Genomic DNA, 21883 nt, shown 5'->3' with positions numbered 1-21883 from the left:
ACGTGAGCTGGCCAGTCCCCGATTCGTGTTTCTTCTATCCTGGCCCGTACCTGGTTGAGGAGGGTGTGGTGGCTTCTCTCGCATATCGCAATCCCCTGTGGCATGTATGGGGAGGAGTGGGAGAGCTTGTACCCGAAGATAGTGGCGAGCTTCTTCCATATTTGCTGGTAAACTCTGGGGTGTTGTCTGAGTGAAGGGCTTGGAGAATGCCGAAGTAGGGGAAGACGTGGTGGATGAGGGTGTCGGCTACGGCAACGGCATGGTGTTCTTTGGCCGGGCAGGCAATCAGGAATTTTGAATACATGTCCACGAAGGTTATGATGTATTTGTAGCCGCCTTTAGGTGGTAGGGGGGTGACTATGTCCACAGACAAAAGTTGCCATGGCTTATGGGCAGTGATGTTCCCTGAAGGGCCAGGCATCCGTGTGACATCCTTGCCTATTGCTCAAGTCTGGCAGGCCTGAATGACTTGTCTGGCCAAGTTGGAGGGGCCGGGTGTCCAGTACATGTCGTTAAATATCTGCAGTAGCTTCTTGGTCCCAAGATGTATGCCGTTGTCCAAGTGTAAGTGGATCATTGCGTCAAGGGCGGTGTCCGAGTCGACCACTATATGCCCGGAATGGGTGAACAGGTGGTCGCCGTGCTGGTGAGCTTAGAGAATACTTTGGGTGGTGTCCAATTGGGGTGATCCTTGTTTTGCCATTGTTGTAGGAGGCTGGTGGCGGCACTGATGGAATTGATGGGCAGCTGGGATAAGGCATCGGCGTTTGCGTGTAATTTGCCGGGCCGGTATGTGATCTTGAAGTCGAATTCTTCGAGCATTTCTCTCCACTTGATTAGCTGGGCATCTTGGGTCTGGGACTGGCGTAGCCATTGCAAGGACTGGTGGTTGGTTATGATGGTGACGTGGGTGCCCGACAGATAGGCTCAGAAGTGGTCCAAATCCCAGACAATGCCTAGGCATTCTCATTTAGTGGCGGCTTAGTTTTTCTCTGCTTGGTTGAAGGTACGACTGGCGGAGGCGATGATGTGTTCTCGTCCCTCTTGGACCTGGGCAAGGATGGCGCTGATTGCAACCAGGGATACGCCGGTGTATGGGGGAAAGGGCAGGATGTAGTCAGGGAATGCGATGATCGGGGCGGTGATGAGCTTGGTCTTGAGGGTGTGAAAAGCTGTAATGCGATCGTCTGTCCAGGTGAAAGGTTTACCCTTTTTTGTAATGTCGTGGAGGGGTTTGGTGATGTTTGCGAACCCTTTCATGAAGCACTGATAGTAGGATGTGAGCCCGATAAAGGCGCAGACTTTGTGGACATCTCATGGTAGGGGGAGGTCTGCGATAGCATGCAGTTTGTCAGGGTCAGGTGCTATGCCTTCCTTGGAGGTGACGTGTCCTTGGAAGGAGACAGACTGTTCATCCAGGATGTATTTCAACGGCCTGAGCTTAAGTCCTGCCTGTCGGATGCAGATGAAGACTTGCTTGAGGCGCTGTAAGTGGTTGGCCCATGTCTGGCTGAAGATGATGTCATCAAGGTTTGCCAGGCAGCTTTCCCAGGTGAGGCCACTGAGAACTGACTCCATCAGTCGGGAAAATGTAGCAGGGCTTTGCAGTGTCCAAAGGGGAGGACGTTGAATTTACAATGCTTCTCATTGCTGGTTGAGAAAGCTGTTTTCCCCCTGTCCTCCAGGTGTACAGGGACTTGCCAGTATCATGATTGGAGATCCAAGGTGGAAAACCAGGATGCTCTCTACAGGGAGCCGAGGGAGTCGTCTGTCCTGGGTAGGGGAGTGGCATCGTTTTTGGTCACTTTGTTCAGTCGTCGGTAATAAACACAGAAGCGCATGGTGCCGTCTTTCTTTTTAACTAACACGACTGGAGAGGACCAAGGGCTGGTGGATGGGGATATAACACCAGCACTGAGCATTTCCTGGACCTGCCGGTCTCCCTCAGCCAGTTGCTTGGGGTTTTTCCTCTGAGATGGTTGGCGAACAGGTGGCCCTGTGGTATGGATTTCATGTGCCAGGTACGTGGTGTGGCTGATGTCTGCTGATCCTGATGAGAAGATGCCTTGGAAGTCCAGGAGGAGACGTCGGAGGTTGTCAGCCTGGTGTGGTGAGGAATGTTCTGGTAGGGGAGGGGAGTTGTGCATGGTTCAGCTTCTTCCATTTCACCGACCACTAATCCTTTGGGGAGGGTGAGAGGGGTAGTGGAGATGTTGGCAATGAGTACCACCCCGAGGTGGGGGGGTGGGGAGGAAGGTGGGAGATAGCAGACAGGAGGAAATGGTTCCAGAATTCAGGTAGAGAGAGAGAATAGGATAGATGTTCCTGTGGGCCTGTGCGGTGGAGCCAGGCCTTGTGCTGGGGAGGAATAGTAAGGGAAGAGGCGATAGCAGCGGGGAAAGTGGTGTGTGGAGGAGCGGGAAGGGTCGAGACAATAGGGGATAAGGCACAGGACGTGGCAAGGGGAAAACAGGACGAGGGAGAAGGTGTGGGTGTGCACGTGCAGTGTGGCTGGGAGGGAGGGTCTGGAGGCTTCTGGAAGTGGAGGTGTCACTTGTGACAGTTGATGTTGGTGCATCACTTTTGCAGGAGGCCCAGCCCTAAGTAGCCATCGTAAGCATGGCAGGTCGAGTCGAAGATGATGAATTGGTGCTGGGCCGATACTTTCTGATGAGTATTGGCACGCAAGGCCCAGGTTTCCCCACGTATAGGCAGGGGGCCATCCCCCACATTTACAAGGTGAGCTGAAGTGGGGAGAAGCGAGCTGACAGCTGAGGCATGATGGGAGTAGAAATGACTGTAGAGGCAGGATCTGGCTGCTTCCTTGTTGACCAGTAGCCTCGCTTTTACCCCGTTCAGTCTCATCTTGTTGTAAACCGAGAGTCGATATTTTTGTGAGGTGGCCCCCGCCACCATGGGGAGATGCAGGATCAGTCCTAAAAATCCAGCTGTTATGGGGTGTCTTCTTCTTCGAGCTTTATTTCCCAAGATCAGCGTAGTCGGCGGATGGTGCATTGTCGTCGGTGTACTCGTCGTCTATGGAGGAGACCTTGCGACGCCCTTAGGTAGTTGGTTTGCTCTGGGCAGCATTTAGTTGTTCACGTATGTTGTGAATAGGGCACCAGTAACTACAGGCGGAGAATTCCCATGGGTTAATGGAGATGAGGTTGGTATTCTCCTTAGGGGCGGGGTGCCTTTTGGTGGGGAGTGTCGTGGGCATAGTGGGTGGTGTTGAAGGAATTGTGTTGATGGGGGTCGTCCGTGGTTTGGGGTTCAGTGCCTTTTGCATTGGGACTCTGCTTACTGTGCCGATGAGTTGTGGGGTGATGCGAGAGGCAAGAAGGCACCTGAACAGCTGGAGATCTCTGTCAAGGTCTCCAGTTGGGTTATAGATTGTGAAATGTTCCTTTATGGCGCTGGATAGGATCCTTAAGAGGGTATTGAAGATATGTTGTTCCCAGGTGGCTGCATCAGCTTCCGGGTAAATGGCGGTGATGAGTATGGCCTGGCTGAGTGTGTCGTCCAGGTTGCCGTTGTAGGTGAGGGCGTCGAGCTGGGATAAAGCGACGACTTTCCCTAGTGATGGCATGACTGCTTGGGTCATGATTTGTGTGAACTGCGCCCATGTCAGCTCCAGGATGATCTTTGTGGTGATGCTTGACACTGCTTTTCCCAGGTGGGGTAGAGTTACCATACTGCTATCTTTTCTCTGTCATGCTCGAATCTGATGTCCAATAGTGGTTTTAATCATGCACACGTACATGTCTATGATGCACTGTTCAGGATCAAATTTTGGCAATTGTATGTGTGGTTTGGCCGCCATTTTGATAGATTTTCCCTTTCGTTCCTTGTTGCTCTCTGACTGGATCTAGAACCACCACTAGCCACAAGTGTTATGCTACGTACTCGAGGCTCAACCTCTTGCACCCTGAGTATGAGGAACTGATCTGGGGTTCTTTTCAAGACCGGGTCTAGAACATGCAACCAGAGGAACAGGGCTCAAAAACACAGGCCAACTAACCTTGCATGTATATTGTCCTACAAACATATGGTACTGGGCACAATACAGATGGGCAGATTAAAGACACTATGGTGGATACAAAGGACAAGAGTAGGTCGCCAAGGTGCGGGAGGGGTCCCGTCAGGCGTGTGCTCTCTGAAGGGGCACGGAACCACTAGTCGTAGGCCGGGTCGTCCGGTGTGGGTTGCTGGGTGATGTAGAGGGAGGCCTTTCCCAGGTGGGGCCTTGGTGTGTGTGTCGGCTCTTGGGGCTCGAGCCGAACAGGGTGAACAGGCTCTCTGCAAGACCAGCTGGTCTGGGAAGGTCTCGGCCGGGAGTCCTGGAAGCATCCTCCAATGGCTGGAGGCTGGGGCCTCGTCTTTGTCAAGAGGCCGTCAGGGGCGCCTGCAGCGTCCCTTCCTCTGGGAGTCCGGCAGTGACTGGTGACGTAGGGGCGCTGGCTCACTATGGGACTGCTCCAGACCCTCTCCAGCTGTGACTCCACCGGGATGTGGGGAGAGTGAGAGAGATGTCCCAGTCGGCCTCTGGAGGAGTGAGGCAAGCAAGGGACATTACCCTCAGGAGGTGTCGCAGGAGTAGCAGACGAGGGAAGTATAGTGGATGTTCCCTCCCCGGCGGGCACAGTTGGCGCCGCCATGGTTCCGCTAGACCCTGGGACTTCAGGTGAGAGGAGGACAGTGGCTGTCTTCTCCTGGCGAGCACAGTGGGCGTCGCCGCAGTCCCGATCCCTATGGGGGCTGCAGATGAGGGAAGCACAGTGGCCGTTCCCTTCCTGACGGACACAGTGGGCGCCACCGCGGTTCTGCTTTGCCTTGGGAGGACAGGTGAGAGGAGTACAGTGGCCATCCTCTCCCCGGCAAATGCGGTGGTCGTCGCCACGGTCCTGTTCCCTGTAGGAGCTGCAGATGAGGGAAGTACAGTGGACATTCCCTCCCCAACAGGCACAATGAGTGCTGCTGCGGTTCTGCCTTGCCCTGGGACTACAGGTGAAAGGAGTACAGTGGCCATCCTCTCCCCGGCTAGCACAGTGGGTGTTGCTGTGGTCCTGCTCCCAGTGGGGACTCGTTTAGACCCAACTCCTTGGCTATCTTGGACTTCCTCTCGCCATTGTCTATCCTTCGAATTAGCTTTATTTTCTGGGTGTAGCTCAGTGGTGACTTCTGCTTCAGTCCTTTCCTGGATGAAGAACTCTTTGCTTGATTGTGTTCAGCCACGGTAAAGCACAAAAAAAAACAGGAAAGCACAAAAAGGCAGGGAAGAAGCTCGCAGGTAGGTGTACACATGTAGACTAAAAATCCTGCTTGGTAGGCCTAGTTGCAGTACTGGCCACTAGGCGTAGGAGGCGTGGGTGGAGAAAGCATTGTTTTGATTGGCTGCACAATCACACAGACTGTGTGCTTAACCAGTGGATTGCCTATTTACCTTTTTGTATCCCACCCTGTGTTGCGCAAAAAACGAGGGATTTTTTTTTTTTTTTTTTTTATTATTTTTTTTTTTTTATAAACTTGAAGATAAACATCCAGGGCATCATCTGGTAAAAAAAAAAAAAAAAAAAATCTCTCTCCTTCTTTGCGTAGGGCCATGCGTAAGTTTATGTATGGGAGTAGTGAAAAAATTTAAAAAATCAATTTTTTTTTTATTTATAAACTTGAAGATAAACATCCAGGGCATCATCTGATGAAAAGAAAAACTCTCTCTCTCTCTCTCTCTCTCTCTCTCCGTCTTTGTGAAGTGCCATGCATAAGCTTGCGTAGGGGTGGAGTTGTTTACAGTGATGCACAGCCAGCACAGCCTGAGCTGTGGCTCGCAACACGACGCTACCCAGCCTGAGCTGCGGCTCGCAATCCTCGGGTTAAATATGATTAGCTTCCAGTCGCGAGTTGCGGCTACAGTACCATGAGTTAAACATCTCCTCGGAAATAAGTCATTTTCTAGCGGGAAAACATGAGTTAGAGCATTTTCCGTGAGTTTGGTGATCATGGTGACTTAGATAAGGACATCTTGAGTTAGATAATTCATGAGTTAGTAGTGCTTGAGTTATGCGAGTGCACTGTATATAGTGGTAGGTGGAGGTGCCCATCATCCAGAGTAGTGATACTCTGTTTTTAGGGTAGCTACATTGAGTGGCAAGCCAAATGATTTCCTGTAAACCAGGCAAGCATTTACAGCACTGGGTGGTAACCTTATAACCAAGCAACACGTGTTTCCTACGTGACAGCAAGTGGGTTGGCGGAGGGTTAATTCCACTCCCTGGAAAACAACTAACTAAAAATACGAACAAGAAGCCTCGGACTAGGACAGATCAAAAGGTGACGACTAAGGACCGAACAAAGGACATGGTACAGATAGCTACGTGAAATGTAAGGGGCGCAAATGATGAGGTGAAAGAGAGATTGTCCAGGTGCTTGAGGGTGCGAAAGTGGATGTATGCAGATTAACTGAAACTAAATGAAAGGTAAGAGTGTTAGAGAATCGGAGTATGGATGGGGTACAGTACCCTCACGTCCAGAACAGTATTTTTGTCAGACGGTACTACAGTACTGAACTAAAACCGTTCTGGACAAACAGCAGACCTTATGGGAAAAATGAATTATGTCAGACAAGCCTTGAAAAAGTCCCCCCAAATTCAATTTAATTACATTTTGACATAACTATGATTTTACCAACCTTTAAGGCAATTGGTAATAAGCCTGGGGGGGAAGGAAAAGGGGCTTCTGAGGCTGTAGGAGGTCCTACTGACCCCCTCGAGGAGGGCTTTCAGGATCCTGAGAAGGTCTGTCAGCCTCACCCTCCCTCATAAATCCCTCATATTCACACACTGACACATCGTCGTCTTTGTCATCAGGGGAAGTGCAGTACTGCAGTCTGACTGGCACATGTCACGAGTCATGAGGAGGGCGTACTGGACTGGTGTGGCATTACTAGGGAAACGTTCCTCGGTGTTGGCCATCTTCGTACTGGACACAGCATGACAGTACTAGAGAAGAACTCCTCGGATTTGGCCCACTTTGCACAGCTGATCCGTACTAGCCCAGCAGATCAGTAGTATCTATCTATCAGTCTATAGCCCGACGCCCTAATCCCGCAAAGGGTGGCCGCAGACAAAACGCCTCCAAGTCACTCTGTCACCCACCATTTGACTACCCTCCCCCCAACTCACCCCCCCCTCCCTCATATACCTCTCAACTCCATCCCTTCACCTCATCCTCGGTCTACCCCTCCCTCTCCCTCCCTCCACCTCACCTACATACACCCTCTTAGCCAGTCTTTCATTCTCCATTCTCTCCACATGTCCAAACCACCTCAGTGTATTTCTCCTAATCTTTTCAACCACATCCACACCTACCCCACAATGTTCCTTCACTTCTTCATTCGTCAACCTGTCCCTCCATGTCACTCCACATGCTCCTCTCAAGTAACTCATTTCCACTGCTCTCACTCTTGACTTGTTCCCCTCTTGCAAGGTCCACGCCTCGCTTCCATACGTCAGGGTAGGGATCACAATACCATCATGCAGTGACTTCTTAACTTCCATACTCACCTCCCTATTTCTCATCACTGCTTTCAGTGTACCAACAACCTTTCTTCCCTGCTGTACCCTTTCACGTACTTCATCCCCCAAAGTTCCATCCTTACTCATCACACTACCCAAGTACTTGAATGCACTCTATCTATCTATCTATTGCCAGACGCCTCAATCCCGTTTGGGGTGGCCACAAACAAATCGCCTCCAAGTCGCCCTGTCCCCCGCCATTTCACTGCCCTGCTCCCAACTCACACCCCCCTCCCTCATATACCTCTCCACCCCATCTCTCCATCTCATCCTCGGCCTCCCCCTCCCTCTTTCCCCCTCCACCTCACTCACATACACTCTCTTTGTCAGTCTTTCACCCTCCATCCTCTCCACATGGCCAAACCACCTCAGTGTGTTCCTCATAACGCTTCCTATCACATCCACATCAACACCACAACGCTTCTTTATATCCTCATTCGTCAGCCTGTCTCTCCACGTGACTCCACAGGCTCCTCTTAAATAACTCATTTCCACGGCTCTCACTCTTGACTTGTGTCCTTCCAACAACGTCCAAGCTTCACTTCCGTACATTAGAGTTGGTATCACAATACTGTCATGTAGTAACTTTTTCACTTCCATGCTCACTTCCCTGTTTCTTATCACTGCTTTCAAAGAACCAGCAACCTTTCTTCCCTGCTGTACCCTTTCAAGCACTTCACCCTCCAAACCTCCATCCTTACTCATCACACTACCCAAATACTTAAACGTACTCACATTTTCCAATTCCACACCATCCAACCTCGCTGTACATTCACTGACTTCACCTCTCTCAAAGACCATCACTTTACTCTTCCCTACATTCACCTTTAGATTCCGTTTCTTACACACTCTCTCAAACTCATCCACCAAGCCTTGCAGCTCCCCTTCGTCTTCACTCAACAACACGGTATCATCTGCAAACAACAGTACAGGGAGTTTCCAAACACTATCCTCTCTCATCCACTACCCTACCTTGTACCTCTTTTATTACCCCATCCATGTACAGATTGAACAACCATGGAGACATGACACATCCCTGTTTCAACCCAACTTTCAAAGAGAAAAATTCACTTAGTTCACCATCCACACGCACAGCAGCCTTCGCACCATCGTACATACTCTTCACAGCATTGAACAACTTCCCATCTATTCCATATATTCTTAACACTTTCCACAATCCTTGTCTATCCACCCTGTCATATGCTTTCTCCAAATCCATGAAAGCACTCACATTCTCCATATCCTCACCATCCAACCTCACTGCAAACTCTGTGACTTCATTCCTCTCAAACACCATAACTTTACTTTTGTTTACATTAACTTTCAGATTCCTCCTCCTACACACTGTCCCAAATTCATTCACCAAACCTTGCAACTCCCATTCATCTTCACTCAACAATACTGTATCATCAGCAAACAGCAACACCAGAAGCTTCCAAATCTCACCCTCATTCATTAGGGCCAGCCCCACATCCACTGCCCTACCTTGCATCTGCTTTACAACCCCATCCATATATATATTAAACAGCCATGGAGACATCACACACCCCTGTTTCAGTCCCACATTGAGATCAAAGAACTCACTCAGCTGACCATCCACTCGCACCATAGCCCTAGCTCCCTCGTACATACTCTTCACAGCACTCAACAATTTCCCCTCCACTCCATATATTCTTAATACCTTCCACATACCTTGCCTATCTATTCTGTCATAAACTTTCTCCAAGTCCATGAAGGCAGCATACACTTTCCTTCCCTTCTCTAGATACTTCTCCATTAAACATCTAAGAACAAATATCTGATCTACACACCCTTTTCCCTTCCTAAATCCCCCTTGTTCTTCTCCAACTAGCTCCTCTTTCATATGCCTAACCCTGTCAGTGAGTATTCTACCATATATTTTACCAGTCACACTAAGAAGGCAAATACCCCTATGGTTACCACATACTTCTCTCTCCCCTTTTCCTTTGTACAGAGGAACAATTATACCTGATTTCCAGTCCTCTGGAACCCGTCCCTCTTCCCAAGCCAATCTACACAACTTCCATATCCACTCCACAACAATCTCACCCCCATACCTAAGCATTTCACCACACACTCCATCAATTCCTGGGGCCTTTCCCAGCTTAATCTTCTTCATCGCTTCCACTACTTCCGCCCTACTGATCTCTTCCTCCCTCCTCTCATCTCTTCTTCTCCCAGCTATTCCCCAACCACTTATACTCACACTGCTCTCACTCTCTACATTCAACAAATCCTCAGAGTGCTCTTTCCATCTCCTCAATTTCTCTCTCTTCTCCACCAACAATCTATTATTCCTATCTTTCACTCCCCTACTATTTCCCCTTTCACACTGCCTTACTTTCTTTACCTCCTTCCAAAACAATTTCTTACTCTCCCTCCATTTCACACTCAGATTCCTCCCAAACTCTTCATCCACTTTCTTCTTACTCTCCTTCACCAGTCTCTTAACCTCCCTTCTCCTGCTCACATATACCTCTCTCTTCTCTCTCTCATCTTCTCCCCTACCTCTACTCGCCAACCATTCACCATATGCCTTCTTCTTTTGTTCCACAGCTCGTTTCACCTCATCATTCCACCATGCTGTCCCTTGCACACCCTTGCATCTCCTCCTCACTCCACAAACCGCCTCACACGCTGCACCTATCTCTTCCGTGAATATCTTACATACGTCTTCCACCCCTTCCATCTGCTCTAGCTCATACCTTCCCAATCTTTCTTCCACTATGCTCTTATACTCGGTCATTTTCTCACTATCTTGCAATTTCTCCACTCTTCTCACAGGAGCTGCTTCCTCCTGTCTTCCCCTTCGTCTCCTCAACCACTTTCTTTGCAGCTCTACCTTGGCCATCACTAAGTGATGGTTCGAGACTCCATTCCCCCACCCTCTCCACACTCTTGCATCCAACACTTGTCTTCTCATTCGCTCATCCACACACACACATAGTCTATCATTGCCTTTTGTTCAACAAGTTCACCATCCATCCTCCTCATTACTCTCCATGTATACCGGTGGATCATCTTATGACGAAAGTAGGTGTTGGCTATTGCCGACCCCTTACCAGCACAGATGTCCACCAAAGCACTACCATTCCCATCTACTTCAGCTGGCACACCCCACTGACCAACCACTCCATCCACTCGTACATTCCCAACTTTGCCATTCATGTCTCCAATCAACAGCACTCTCTCGCTCCTCTCAAACTTGTCCATACATGCTTCTACTCTCGCCCAAAACTCATCTTTCACTCTTGCCACTCGATCCTCTGTTGGAGCATACACACATACAATCGCCCATGCTTGTATACCTACTTTCATCCTCACCCATACAATCCTTGCACCCACTGTTCCATACTCTCTTATATTCTCCTTCCACTTCTTGCTTGTCATCAAGACATACTCCCTTTCTTGCCCTCTCATTCTCACTGACTCCCGCACATATACCTACACCTTATTCCCATTCTCTCACCCTTTCACCTTTCCATTTAGTTTCAGTCAATCCACATATATCCACTTTTTCATCCTCAAGCACCTGAACAATCTCTCTCTCTTTCACTTCATCATTCACTCCTCTCACATTCCATGTTCCCACTCTCAGAATGTCCTTTGTCCGTTCCTTAGTTGTCAACGTATGGTCCATCCGGGTCCGAGGCGCTTTATTCGTTTTTTTAGTTAGTTCTTTTTACGGGGTGGGACACTAACCCACCACCAACCCTTTTAGTCGCCTCGTACGACAAGCAGGGATACTGGAGGAGTATTCTTGAAACCCCCCTACCCCCAGTAATAAATTATTTTATTTTTTTGCCGACCGTACTGGACGAAAACAGCACTGGACAAATGCGTACTGGACGCGAGGGTACTGTATATGTGCGGGAGTAGGTGAGAATGAGAGGGCAAAACAAGGAATGTGTATTGTTGTGAGTAACAGATAGAAGGAGAGTATAAGAGAGTATGGATCAGTTGGCTTAAGTATTGTGTGGGTAAGATTGAAAGTTAGACTACAAATCTGGGCGAATGTGTGTGTGTATATGCCAGTGCAAGATCGTGCAAGCAGAGTGAGAGAAGAGTTCTGGATAAATGTGGAAGCATGCATGGAAAAGTTTGAAAGGAATGAGAGAGTGTTTTTGATTGGAGATATGAATGGAAAAGTAGGGAATGTAAAGGTGTATGGTGTAGTTGGTGAGCAGGGTGTGCCTGCAGAGATGGATGAGGATGGCAGTGCTTTAATGGACATCTGTGCAGGGAGGGGAGTGTTGGTGATAGCCAATACCTTTTTCAGGCACAAATGATCACTAGGTATACATGGCGAGTGATTTGAAAGGCGGGTGGTGAGCCGAATGAACGGAAGGGTGTGGATTAAAGGATGAGAAGGTGAGTAATGGATGCAAGAGCATATAGAGGTTGGGGGAGTGGACTTTCTGACCACCACCAGGTGGTGGTCAGAATCAAAGTCCAATTGAAATGGAGAAGTAGAAGAAGGGAAGGACAAGGGGAGGGTAGAAAGGTTGCAAGAGGATGCAAAAAGGCAGAATATTAGAGGGAAGAGGAGGAGCGATTGGGTAAATATGGATTGGAGCAGACTGGGGACGTGGAAGGTGTGTGCAAGATATTCTCAGAAGAAAGCTGTGCAGCTTGTGAGGTGGTGTGTGGGGTGAAGAGAAGTTGAAAGGGGGCACAGGGAACAGCATGGTGGAATGAAGAGGTGAGACAGGCTGTGGCACAAAAGAAAGCATATAATGAGTGGATGAGAAATGGGCATGGAAGAAGTTGAGAGACAGAAGAGAGAGGTATATGCAGAGAGGAGGAGAGAGGTGAAAAAATTAGTAACAGTGCGTAAGGAGAGAATGGATGAGGAATTTGGAAGGAAATTGAGTGTAAAGTGGAGGGAATGTAAGAAAATGTTCTGGAAAGAGGTAAAGAGAGTTAGACAGGGTGTCAGAGAAGTTATTTGGGGAGTGAAAGATAAAAACGGTAGATTACTAGTGGAGAAGGGAGAAAAAGTGAGCAGATAGAGAGAACACTTTAAGGAATTGTTGAATATAGAGATTGAAAGTAATGTGAGTATAAGTGGCTGGGGAATGGCTGGGAGAAAGAGGGAGGTGAGAAGACAGGAAGAAATCAGTAGGATAGAAGTTGTGGAAGCAGTGAAGAAAGTGAAAATGGGAAAAGCCCCAGGAATTGATGGAGTGTGTGGTGAAATGCTGAAGCATGGGGGAGAGATAGTAGTAGAATGGATGTGGATGATGTGCAGATTGGCCTGGGAGGAAGGTAGAGTCCTGGAGGATTGAAAGTTAGGTATAATTATTTCCTTGTACAAAGGAAAAAGGGAAAAAGAAATGTGTTGTAATGATAGGGACATTTGTCTTCTTAGTATAATAGGAAAAGTTTATGGTAGGATACTTACTGACAGAGTTAGGGAAATAACAGAAGAATTAGTTGAAGAAGGATAGGGAGGTTTTAGGAAGGGAAAAGGTTGTGTAGATAAGATATTCATTCTTAGATCTTCAGTGGAAAAGTTTCTAGAGAAGGGAAAGAAGTTGTATGTGGCCTTCATGGATTTGGAGAAAGCATATGACAGGGTGGATAGACAAGAATTCTGGAAAGTATTAAGAATATATGGAGTAGATGGGAAGTTGTTGAAGGCTGTGACAAGTACAGTGCCCTCACTCAGTGAACGAATTCAGAGTAAACGATTCGCCTAGTGAACGAGCAGAGGATAATTAGGTCCACAAAATCATAATGAACGAGCTGAACCCCGAGTGAACGAAACTGGGGGGAAAGTAGGCCATAACTGCCATCTCCCATATTGAACGACCCACCCCGCCTAGTAGATGCTGCACAAGAGGCCAGATCTGAGCAACCTGATGAGCAGAGGACAAAGATTTGCCTATGACAAAGATCAGTAAAATTCTAGCAACAGTGGATGTTCTGAGAGAAGAGGTCAAGGCAAATGAAACTAGCTGCCTTAGGACACAGGAAGTACTCAATGGAGTAGAGACCATCATCATCATCCAGTCCTACATTGCCCCATGAGGAGCGTAGGAGCCCGGGATTAGGCAGTTGGTCCTGACATTTAAGGTGATAGTGACCAGCCTTACTCATCCCTGAGTGTCATTACATGAGCAATCAACCCCAACCACCCCTTGGATATAAACCTTCACCGGCTCAATCTGATTGGAGTGCAATAATTACCCACTAGACCACCAGGTGCCATAATTTGGTTATATGGTTACCACCCAGCATAGTAAATGGTTTCCTGGTGTACAGGAAACCATTTGGCTTGTCACTCAATGTAGAGTCACCCATAGGCAGAAGGAAGAGGAAAGAATGAAGGAAAGAAAGACAGAAGAGGGAGTGTAAAGTTACCCATAGGCAGAAGGACAAGGGAAGAATGAAGGAAAGGAAGACAGACGAGGAGAAACCACTTTTCGTTATTACATTGAAAGGCACAGTATGGAAGTCAACAGAAGAAAACAAACACTATCACATGCTACTACCAAACTCAAAAACAACAGGAGCCACTTGCCTCAATATTGTCTACTACTCTTCCTTTGGAAAATGATGATGATGTGATGTCAGTGGTGTCATATTTGGACTTTGAAGGTTTTATGTGAGAAGTGAATGAGACAGAGACATGTGGGGAAGTGGTTCAGTAAGGTGATGAGGGCAAGACTGGTTACGAGAACAAGGGAGTGGAAGGTAATGTGGTGGGGACACCCTAAGTGTATCTCCCTGCCTCAGAACCACCTGTATTCAAGCCAGTCAGGACTGGCATCTGCCCCATTTAAGGTAGGCTAAATAACTACAGTATGTGTTTTATTTTTTAAATATCTGTACTTTATGTGTTTGAAATGTGCCCTTTAGTACATCTCTGTGGCTCAAAAAGTGGACTTTGAGAGAACGGTGCCACCCATATGCTATTTTTCCTATAAGATACTCTTATGTTGTTCACAGTGAACGAGCTCATCTGCTGCCCATAAGCACGTTCACTGTGCGAGGGCACTGTATGTATGACAGTGCTAAGGCTGCAATGCATGTGGATAGTGAACTGAGTGAATTTTTCTATTTGAAGGTTGGATGGGGTTATTAATGAGATACAAGGTAGGGCAGTGGATGTTGGAGTGGCCTTAGAGAGAGAGGGCAGTGTTTGGAAACTCCTTGTACTGTTGTTTGCAGATTATATTGTGTTGGTAAGTGAAGACGAAGGGGAGCTGCAAGACTTGGTGGATGAGTTTGGGAGAGTATGTAAGATCTATCTATCTATCTATAGCCCGACGCCCTAATCCCGCAAAGGGTGGCCGCAGACAAAACGCCTCCAAGTCACTCTGTCACCCACCATTTGACTCTGTAAGATACAGAATCTAAAGGTGAATGTAGGGAAGAGTAAAGTTATGGTCTTCGAGAGAAGTGAAGTAAGTGAATATAGAGTGAGGTTGGATGATGAGGATATGGAAAATATGAGTGCATTTAAGTACTTGGGTAGTGTGATGAGTAAGGATGGAAGTTTAGAGGATAAAGTGCTTGAAAGTGTACAACAGGGAAGAAAGGTTGCTGGTTCCCTGAAGGCAGTGATAATGAAGCTTGGACCCTCTTACATATGCTGTGTATATATATATATAGAGAGAGAGAGAGAGAGAGAGAGAGAGAGATAAATATAGATATATAAAAACAGTTAATAAATCAACCTAAACACGCAATTTTTAGTCTAAGATATTATCAAAATCGGTAAAAAAGAAAATAAAAACCCATCATTAAACCGGGATTTGGCCATCATTAGGGGGGGTGTGATGATATTTCTACCCTCATCATTAAGATGGGATATCGCATCAAGGGGTATCGTATATCGGGGTATACTTGTACTGTATACAGTGGAACCCCTCAGATAGCGTTTTTTTCAGTAGCGATTGCACAGGTAGCAATAGGAAAGAAATTATCCATAGAGATTAATGCTGCATGGTTAGTATTAATCCGCTAGGCATTTAACACGAAGTGAGTGGGTGGGCAGAGTTACCAAGGTCAGACCTGGGCAGTCCCTGGTAACACTGATAGTGAGTGCGAGTCTATCCTCACTCAGTTCATTGACCCATTGTTTATCCACGCGCCGCGCATTCATTCAACTCGTTGCAGTCTTGCCATTGTTAAAGTTTTTTGTGACCTTCCATTTATTGTCTGGCTACTGAGTGTTCTATTATCATGGCTTCAACTTCAGGGGCTGGCCCAAATGGTGGTGGTGGCCCAGGGAAAAAAACAGGAAGTGCAGGTAGTGTAAAAGTGATAAAAAAGGCCAGAGAATACATGCGTGGCAAGCCAAAGAAACAATACAGCGTGGAGGAAAAGAAAAAGATAATCCAGATGATTGAAGATGGTGCAAAGACATGTGAAATTGTTAAACTGTTGAATGTTCCTGAATGGAGTGCAATAAAAACCACAACAAAGTATTTTATGGGTGGTGCAGGTGGAGCTAGATGGGCCATGCATGACACTACCGAAAAAACAGACTCCAAGTGGTGACTGAACATTATGTAATGAAGTGGTTAGCAAGGCGATTAAGAAAAGGAGCAAGTGTTGATGGACCAGAAATTCGTGCAAGGGCAATAGCAGTGTACCAGGGACTATGTGCAAAAAAAATATAGAAAATCCTGCTCCTTTCAATGCCTCACGTGGGTGGCTACATGTTTAAAAAATGCTGTGAGGTAAAGCTGGCTTTCTACCAGGGTGAGGTTGCATCTGCAGACACTACAGCTGCACAAGAATTTCCCCAAATTGCTAAGGCTATTGTGGAGGAAGGAGGGTACACCCCAGATAAGTTTTTAATTGTGACGAGACTGGGGTGTATTGGAAGAAATCACCCAAGTCCACCTATGCCCATAAAAACCTTCATCAGGCTGCTGGAACCAAAATGGCCAAGGATCGCTTCAGTGTCCTGCTTTGCTGCAGTGCTTCAGTGGACTTCAAAATGAAACCTGTTATTGTCTATAAATATGCCAAACCACATTCCTACCGCCAATGTGACACGAACAAACTCCCCAACTGTGTGTGGTACTCAAACAGCACTGGATATATGACCTCAAGCCTTTCTATTAAGTGGTTAGACGAGATTTTTGTGCCCCAGACTCACGAGTATTGCAAGAAGAAAAATATTGACTGGAAAATATTGTTGTTCCTGGATAATGTGCCCGGGCACACTTGCTTCATGGTAGACCGCCACCCTAGCATACAGGTTGTTTTTATGCCTCCCAACACTACCGCCAAAATTCAACCTTTAGATCAAGAGTTAATTGCTAACACTAAACTCTTCTGCTATGGCAAGCTCCACAGCAAACTGAGGGAAAAGATTGATAACTTTCAAGAACTGAAGGAGATCCAAGAGGCTAACTCTAGCGACAGTGAACCCGATCAAGAGGTGAGTCAAGAGGAAATGACCGTCAAGGCCTTTTGGAAGTCTTTTAAGATAAAGCATGCCGTGGATTTGTTCTGTGAAGCTTGGAGCCAGATCAATCAAACCACCATTACTCACGCTTGGGCCCCCCTGCTTCCACATTTAAAACAGGTGGGTGAGGCAACCAGGCAGGAGCTGCAGGTGGTGGTTAATGTCATCAGAACTGTGCCGGGACTCTCGTGTGTGTCTGACAAAGAAATCGTGGACTTGGTAGAAGGTGATGATCAAGAAGAAACTGCTGAGGAGATGCTGAACCAAGATGAGGAAGAGGAAGTGCAAGAAGATAGGGAAGAAGAAAAGAAACCAAATGAGCCATCAGTGAAAGATTTATCTGAAACCCTGGCCGTACTGTCCGAAGTTCAAGACAAGGTAACCTCTCTCCATTTTAACTGTCGAGACCAAGCCCTAGTGTATTTCCGAGATCTGACGAAAATCTTCGCCGAGAACCTGAATGACAAAATAAATGCAAGGCGCCAGACACTGATCACACAATTTTTAAGTCAGCAGCAAGAAAGGTTTGAGGCACAAAGACAAGCCATTTTGAATGACTCGTCAGACGAAGAGGACGATGTCGACATGTCCCCTGTTCAGCTTGAGGAGGACCTATATGATGGTTGGGAAGGTGAGGAAACAGAGGCCCATCGCATCAAGAATGAAGTTCGTTTGCATGTGTTACGATGTGAGGGACGAGGGAAAGACTAGGGATGAGAGATTGAGAGTGAGCAGAGTCAGGGCTGTGGTTGCTAGGCTGCTGCGGTACAGTAACCACCAAGAACGACAGTAATTTTAACAATAAATAGCAAAAGTGATTTAAAAGTTTGTTTATCCTTTTGCATGTTAAGTGAAAATTTATTTTATTAGTGTTCACAGTAGGAATTTAGGGTTTAGTTGGAGTGCATGAGGAATTTATTTTTTAGTGGCTCTAGCAGGTTGCAACGGTATGATAACTATATTTATCAGTAAGAAGCACTCAAAATGAATTAAAAGTAAGTTTGTTAATCTTGTTTGAATATGTAGTATACGTTTATCTTATTACTGAAGAAATATGACGTGATATTAGGGTTAATGGAGGAAACTAGGGGTATAGCTGAAGGAGTCCAGGACTGTATTAATTTTTTTAGGTCAGAAGTTTGCCCCTCAGATAGCGATTTCATGGATAGCGGCCATATTGGTGGACTAATAAGGTCGCTATCCAAGGGGCCTCATTGCATACAGTATGTGTAGTCTCTCTCTCTCTCTCTCTCTCTCTCTCTCTATACAGTATACATACATTTTTATATATTTTTTTCATTCATTCATTGCCAGACGCCATGTATCCCAGACAGGGTGGCCAAGGGCTTAGAGTTAATTGTTTTACAGGGAGGGGCACTAATCCTCCACCAACCCCACTTGACATAGGGATGCCAACAGCATCTGGTGTTCCCAGGCGGTCACCCATCCAAGTACTAACCAGACCCAACGTTGCTTAACTTCGCTGATCGAACGGGAAGCGGTGTACTCAACGTGGCATCGCCGTTGGCTATATATATATATATATATATATATATATATATATATATATATATATGTTCCATTCAGAAATGGAGATGGGCAGGCCATATAGCAAGAATAAGGGATAACCGATGGAGCAAGAGGCTTACTGACTGGACACCAAGAGAATGTAAGCATAGCAAAAAAAGGCCAGACAGGAGATGGGGAGATGAGGTAGAGAAATTTGCAGGGAAAACGTGGCAAAGATTGGCTCAGTCAAGGAATTCGTGGAAAAGGTTGAGGGAGGCCTTTGTTCAGCAGTGGACTAGTTATGGCTGCTGCTGCTGCTGATGATGATGATATATATATATATATATATATATATATATATATATACAGTATATATATAGTAATCCCTCCACTATCCGATGTAATAGAGCCAAAAGCATGTCCGGAAAGTGGTCCCGTCAGGATAGTGGGCCCCTACCTCCTGGACTGGTACTTATGACCCTAACCCAGCCTAACTTTGAAAGCCACCTAAATAACTCCCTACCGGACATGCATAGCACTTATTTAAACCTATTTAAGACCCTATTCACACCAATAATGGACACAAAGCATGAAATAAATGAAAAGGAACCAGAGAATGAGGAATTAGAAGTATGGAAAATACTTAGCAGTGTACAGGCTACTGACGCACGTCTGTGGCCACCTCCTCTAAGGCTTTGGTAGTTGTGAAAATGGTCTTGAAGCACATACAGTAATCCAGTGTTGTGCTACACTTAATCCTTTGCGCTGTGATTTATAATTGTATAACCCGCCCCATCCCAACCACTTTTCCACCACTGACTCCCCCCAATCCCGACCATTTTAGGAAAAAAATTTTTTTGGCTCAAACCTTCACTTTTGGTGAGAAACATCGAAAATTCATAGAGAAATCGCTCACCTGAGGTTTAAAATACTCATTACAGGTAGGAGTACCTCCTTACCTTACTGGGTTTTCTATCAGGCTGGCACCAAAGAAAACGAGTTCTGTGGGAGGATAACTATTTCACACCACTCATAAACGGTATTTATTTATTTACTTGGTACGAATTTATATGTAGTACAAGGGTATATTGGTTTTCAAGCAATAATATAGGCATTATAAGCATTGTTTCACTCACTGATACCTGACCTCTTCTTGCCACATTACCTGATCATCATTTCTAACTGTTTCTTCCTCTAATGCTATGTAAAGTTTGTCCTCCACATTGTCATTGATTGGGGAATCACTCTGGCCCTGAATTTCGTGCTGTGGCATGACATGGCTATATTGGCCAGGTCACTGATAACAGGTGAATTGCTGAGACAATGGCATGCAGGGAGGGGAGGAGGTCATGCTGGGTAAGGCATTGTCCCTGCCTGGCATCTTGTTGAGGAAGGTGCCATGTGTATACGTACCAAAAATGACTTGTGAAAATTGAAAATTGGACAAATTAGGGACCTTGCAATTTTTTCGCGTTTATGTACGTCGACGGGATTGGCAGTGACAAAACGTGTGGACGTTAAAGAACGTCGACGGGACGCCACGGGTTAACACTGCATATTCTGTTCTTAATTGCACCACGCCAGTTTCAACTGCCATTTTGCACTTCACACTTAATCCTTTGCACTCTAAATTCTAATTTCTTAACACTGCACAACATTAAATTCCCATGTGGTCTATTGGTGAGGTATTGCAGTTTATTCACTGTTTATTCACAAAAACTAGCACGTGTGGCATCCATTGCGATAATCATCTACTCGTTGTGGCAGTTAGGTGGTAACTGGTGGTGAGGGAGGAGGAGGGTTGCCAGATCGGAAGTCGGCCACATTACCAAACTCCTCAATTTTCATTATCAAGTTTAACTTTTCATTACCAAATTCGTAAAGCTAACCGTTACAGGTGACTTTACATTGAGTATCAAGCCAAATGGTTTCCTGTAAGCCAAGAAACCATTTACAACGCTGGGTGGTAACCTTATAACCAAACCATACGTGCTCCCTACGTGTCAACAAGTGGGTTGGTGGAGGGTTAGTGCCCCTCCCTGTAAAACTAATAACTCTGAGTCGAATGGCCACCCCTTACGGGATTATGGCATCTGGCAATAGATAGAGAATAGATAGATAAATAGTAAAGCTAGCATTTATTGTTCACTAATTATATATACAAGTGGAAATACATGTAATCACTCTCCATATAATTAACAGCATGTTGATTATTTTCACGCTATGTAGGCTAGCAGATTAATCAGAGAGAGCAGACAATCCACCATCTCCATCCTGTGTATCCTCATACATGTGAAAAATCCGTTTGGTAATGCATTATTCTGATTCATTACCAAATGAATTTTTCATTACCAAATCGGCCCACATTTGGTAATGAAAAATACCAAATGGCAACCCTGACAGGGGGAGGAAGGAAGGGGTGAAGGGGCCGTGATGTAAATAGCTGTTTGGCACCGCACAACAATTTCAGATTAATGGTGGGAAAAAATTCGGATTTTGGGGGGATTTTTTTCTTTTTTTTTTTTTGGCCATTTTTGGGTTCCGAAGGTCCAGGCCCACAATGTCCGGTAAGTTGGGTGTCCGGAAAGTGGGCATCCGGATAGTACAGGAATTACTGTTCATCCATCCATCATCCAATCCTACGTTTCCCCATGAGGAGCTAGGAGCCTGGGGCTAGGCAGTTGGTCCTGACATTTAAGATGAGAGTGACCAACCTCACTCATCCCTGAGTGGCATTACATGAGCAACAGACTCCAACCACCCCTTGGATATAAACCTTCACCGGCGCAATCCAATTGGAGCACAATAATTACCCACTAAACCACCAGGTGCCAAAATGTGGTTATATGGTTACCACCCAGCATAGTAAATGGTTTCCTGGCTTATAGGAAACCATTTGGCTTGTCACTCAGTGTAGAGTCATCCACAGGCAGAAGGACGAGGAAAGAATGAAGGAATGAAAGACAGAAGAGGGAGTGTAAAGTCACCCGTAGGGAGAAAGAGGAGGAAAGACTGAAGGAAAGAAAGACAGAAGAAGATGGAAGGAAAGAAGGATGGAGCGGAAAGGGCAGACACCCGAAAGCAGCACTACATTGAGTGAGTGGATGGTGAGTGCCCCCACCTATTACTGCTCATATATATACTACTTGGTGGTGGCCAGAAATAGGATGCAAGTAAGATGGAGGAATAGAAGAAGGGAAAGACGAGAGGAAGGAGTAGTTGCAAGGAGAGTGGAAAGGTTACAAGAGGATGAGAAAAAGGCAGAGTGTAAGAGAGAAGTGGAGGAATGATTGGGCAAATATGAATTGGAGCAGATGGGAGACGTGGAACGTATGTGTAAGATATTTAC

General features: G+C 46.3%; 1 protein-coding gene and 1 non-coding gene across 4 annotated transcripts in view; one reads left to right on the top strand and one right to left on the bottom strand.

The window, feature by feature from the left end:
* LOC145408285 (synaptic vesicle glycoprotein 2C-like) overlaps positions 1-21883 on the top strand; it is a 359002-nt gene that overhangs the window by 134180 nt on the left and 202939 nt on the right. The window lies entirely within an intron of this gene.
* Positions 18436-18554, bottom strand: LOC145408309 (5S ribosomal RNA). Its single transcript, XR_013898899.1, has one exon. It is a non-coding gene; the product is annotated as a 5S ribosomal RNA (ribosomal RNA).

This window comes from Coenobita brevimanus, chromosome 76 (genome assembly GCF_032717465.1).
Source record: "Coenobita brevimanus isolate Jiangsu-jjx chromosome 76, ASM3271746v2, whole genome shotgun sequence".
Taxonomy (NCBI): Eukaryota; Metazoa; Arthropoda; class Malacostraca; order Decapoda; family Coenobitidae; genus Coenobita; species Coenobita brevimanus.
Note: the sequence above shows the minus strand (reverse complement) of the source record. Positions and strands in the feature narration are given on the sequence as shown.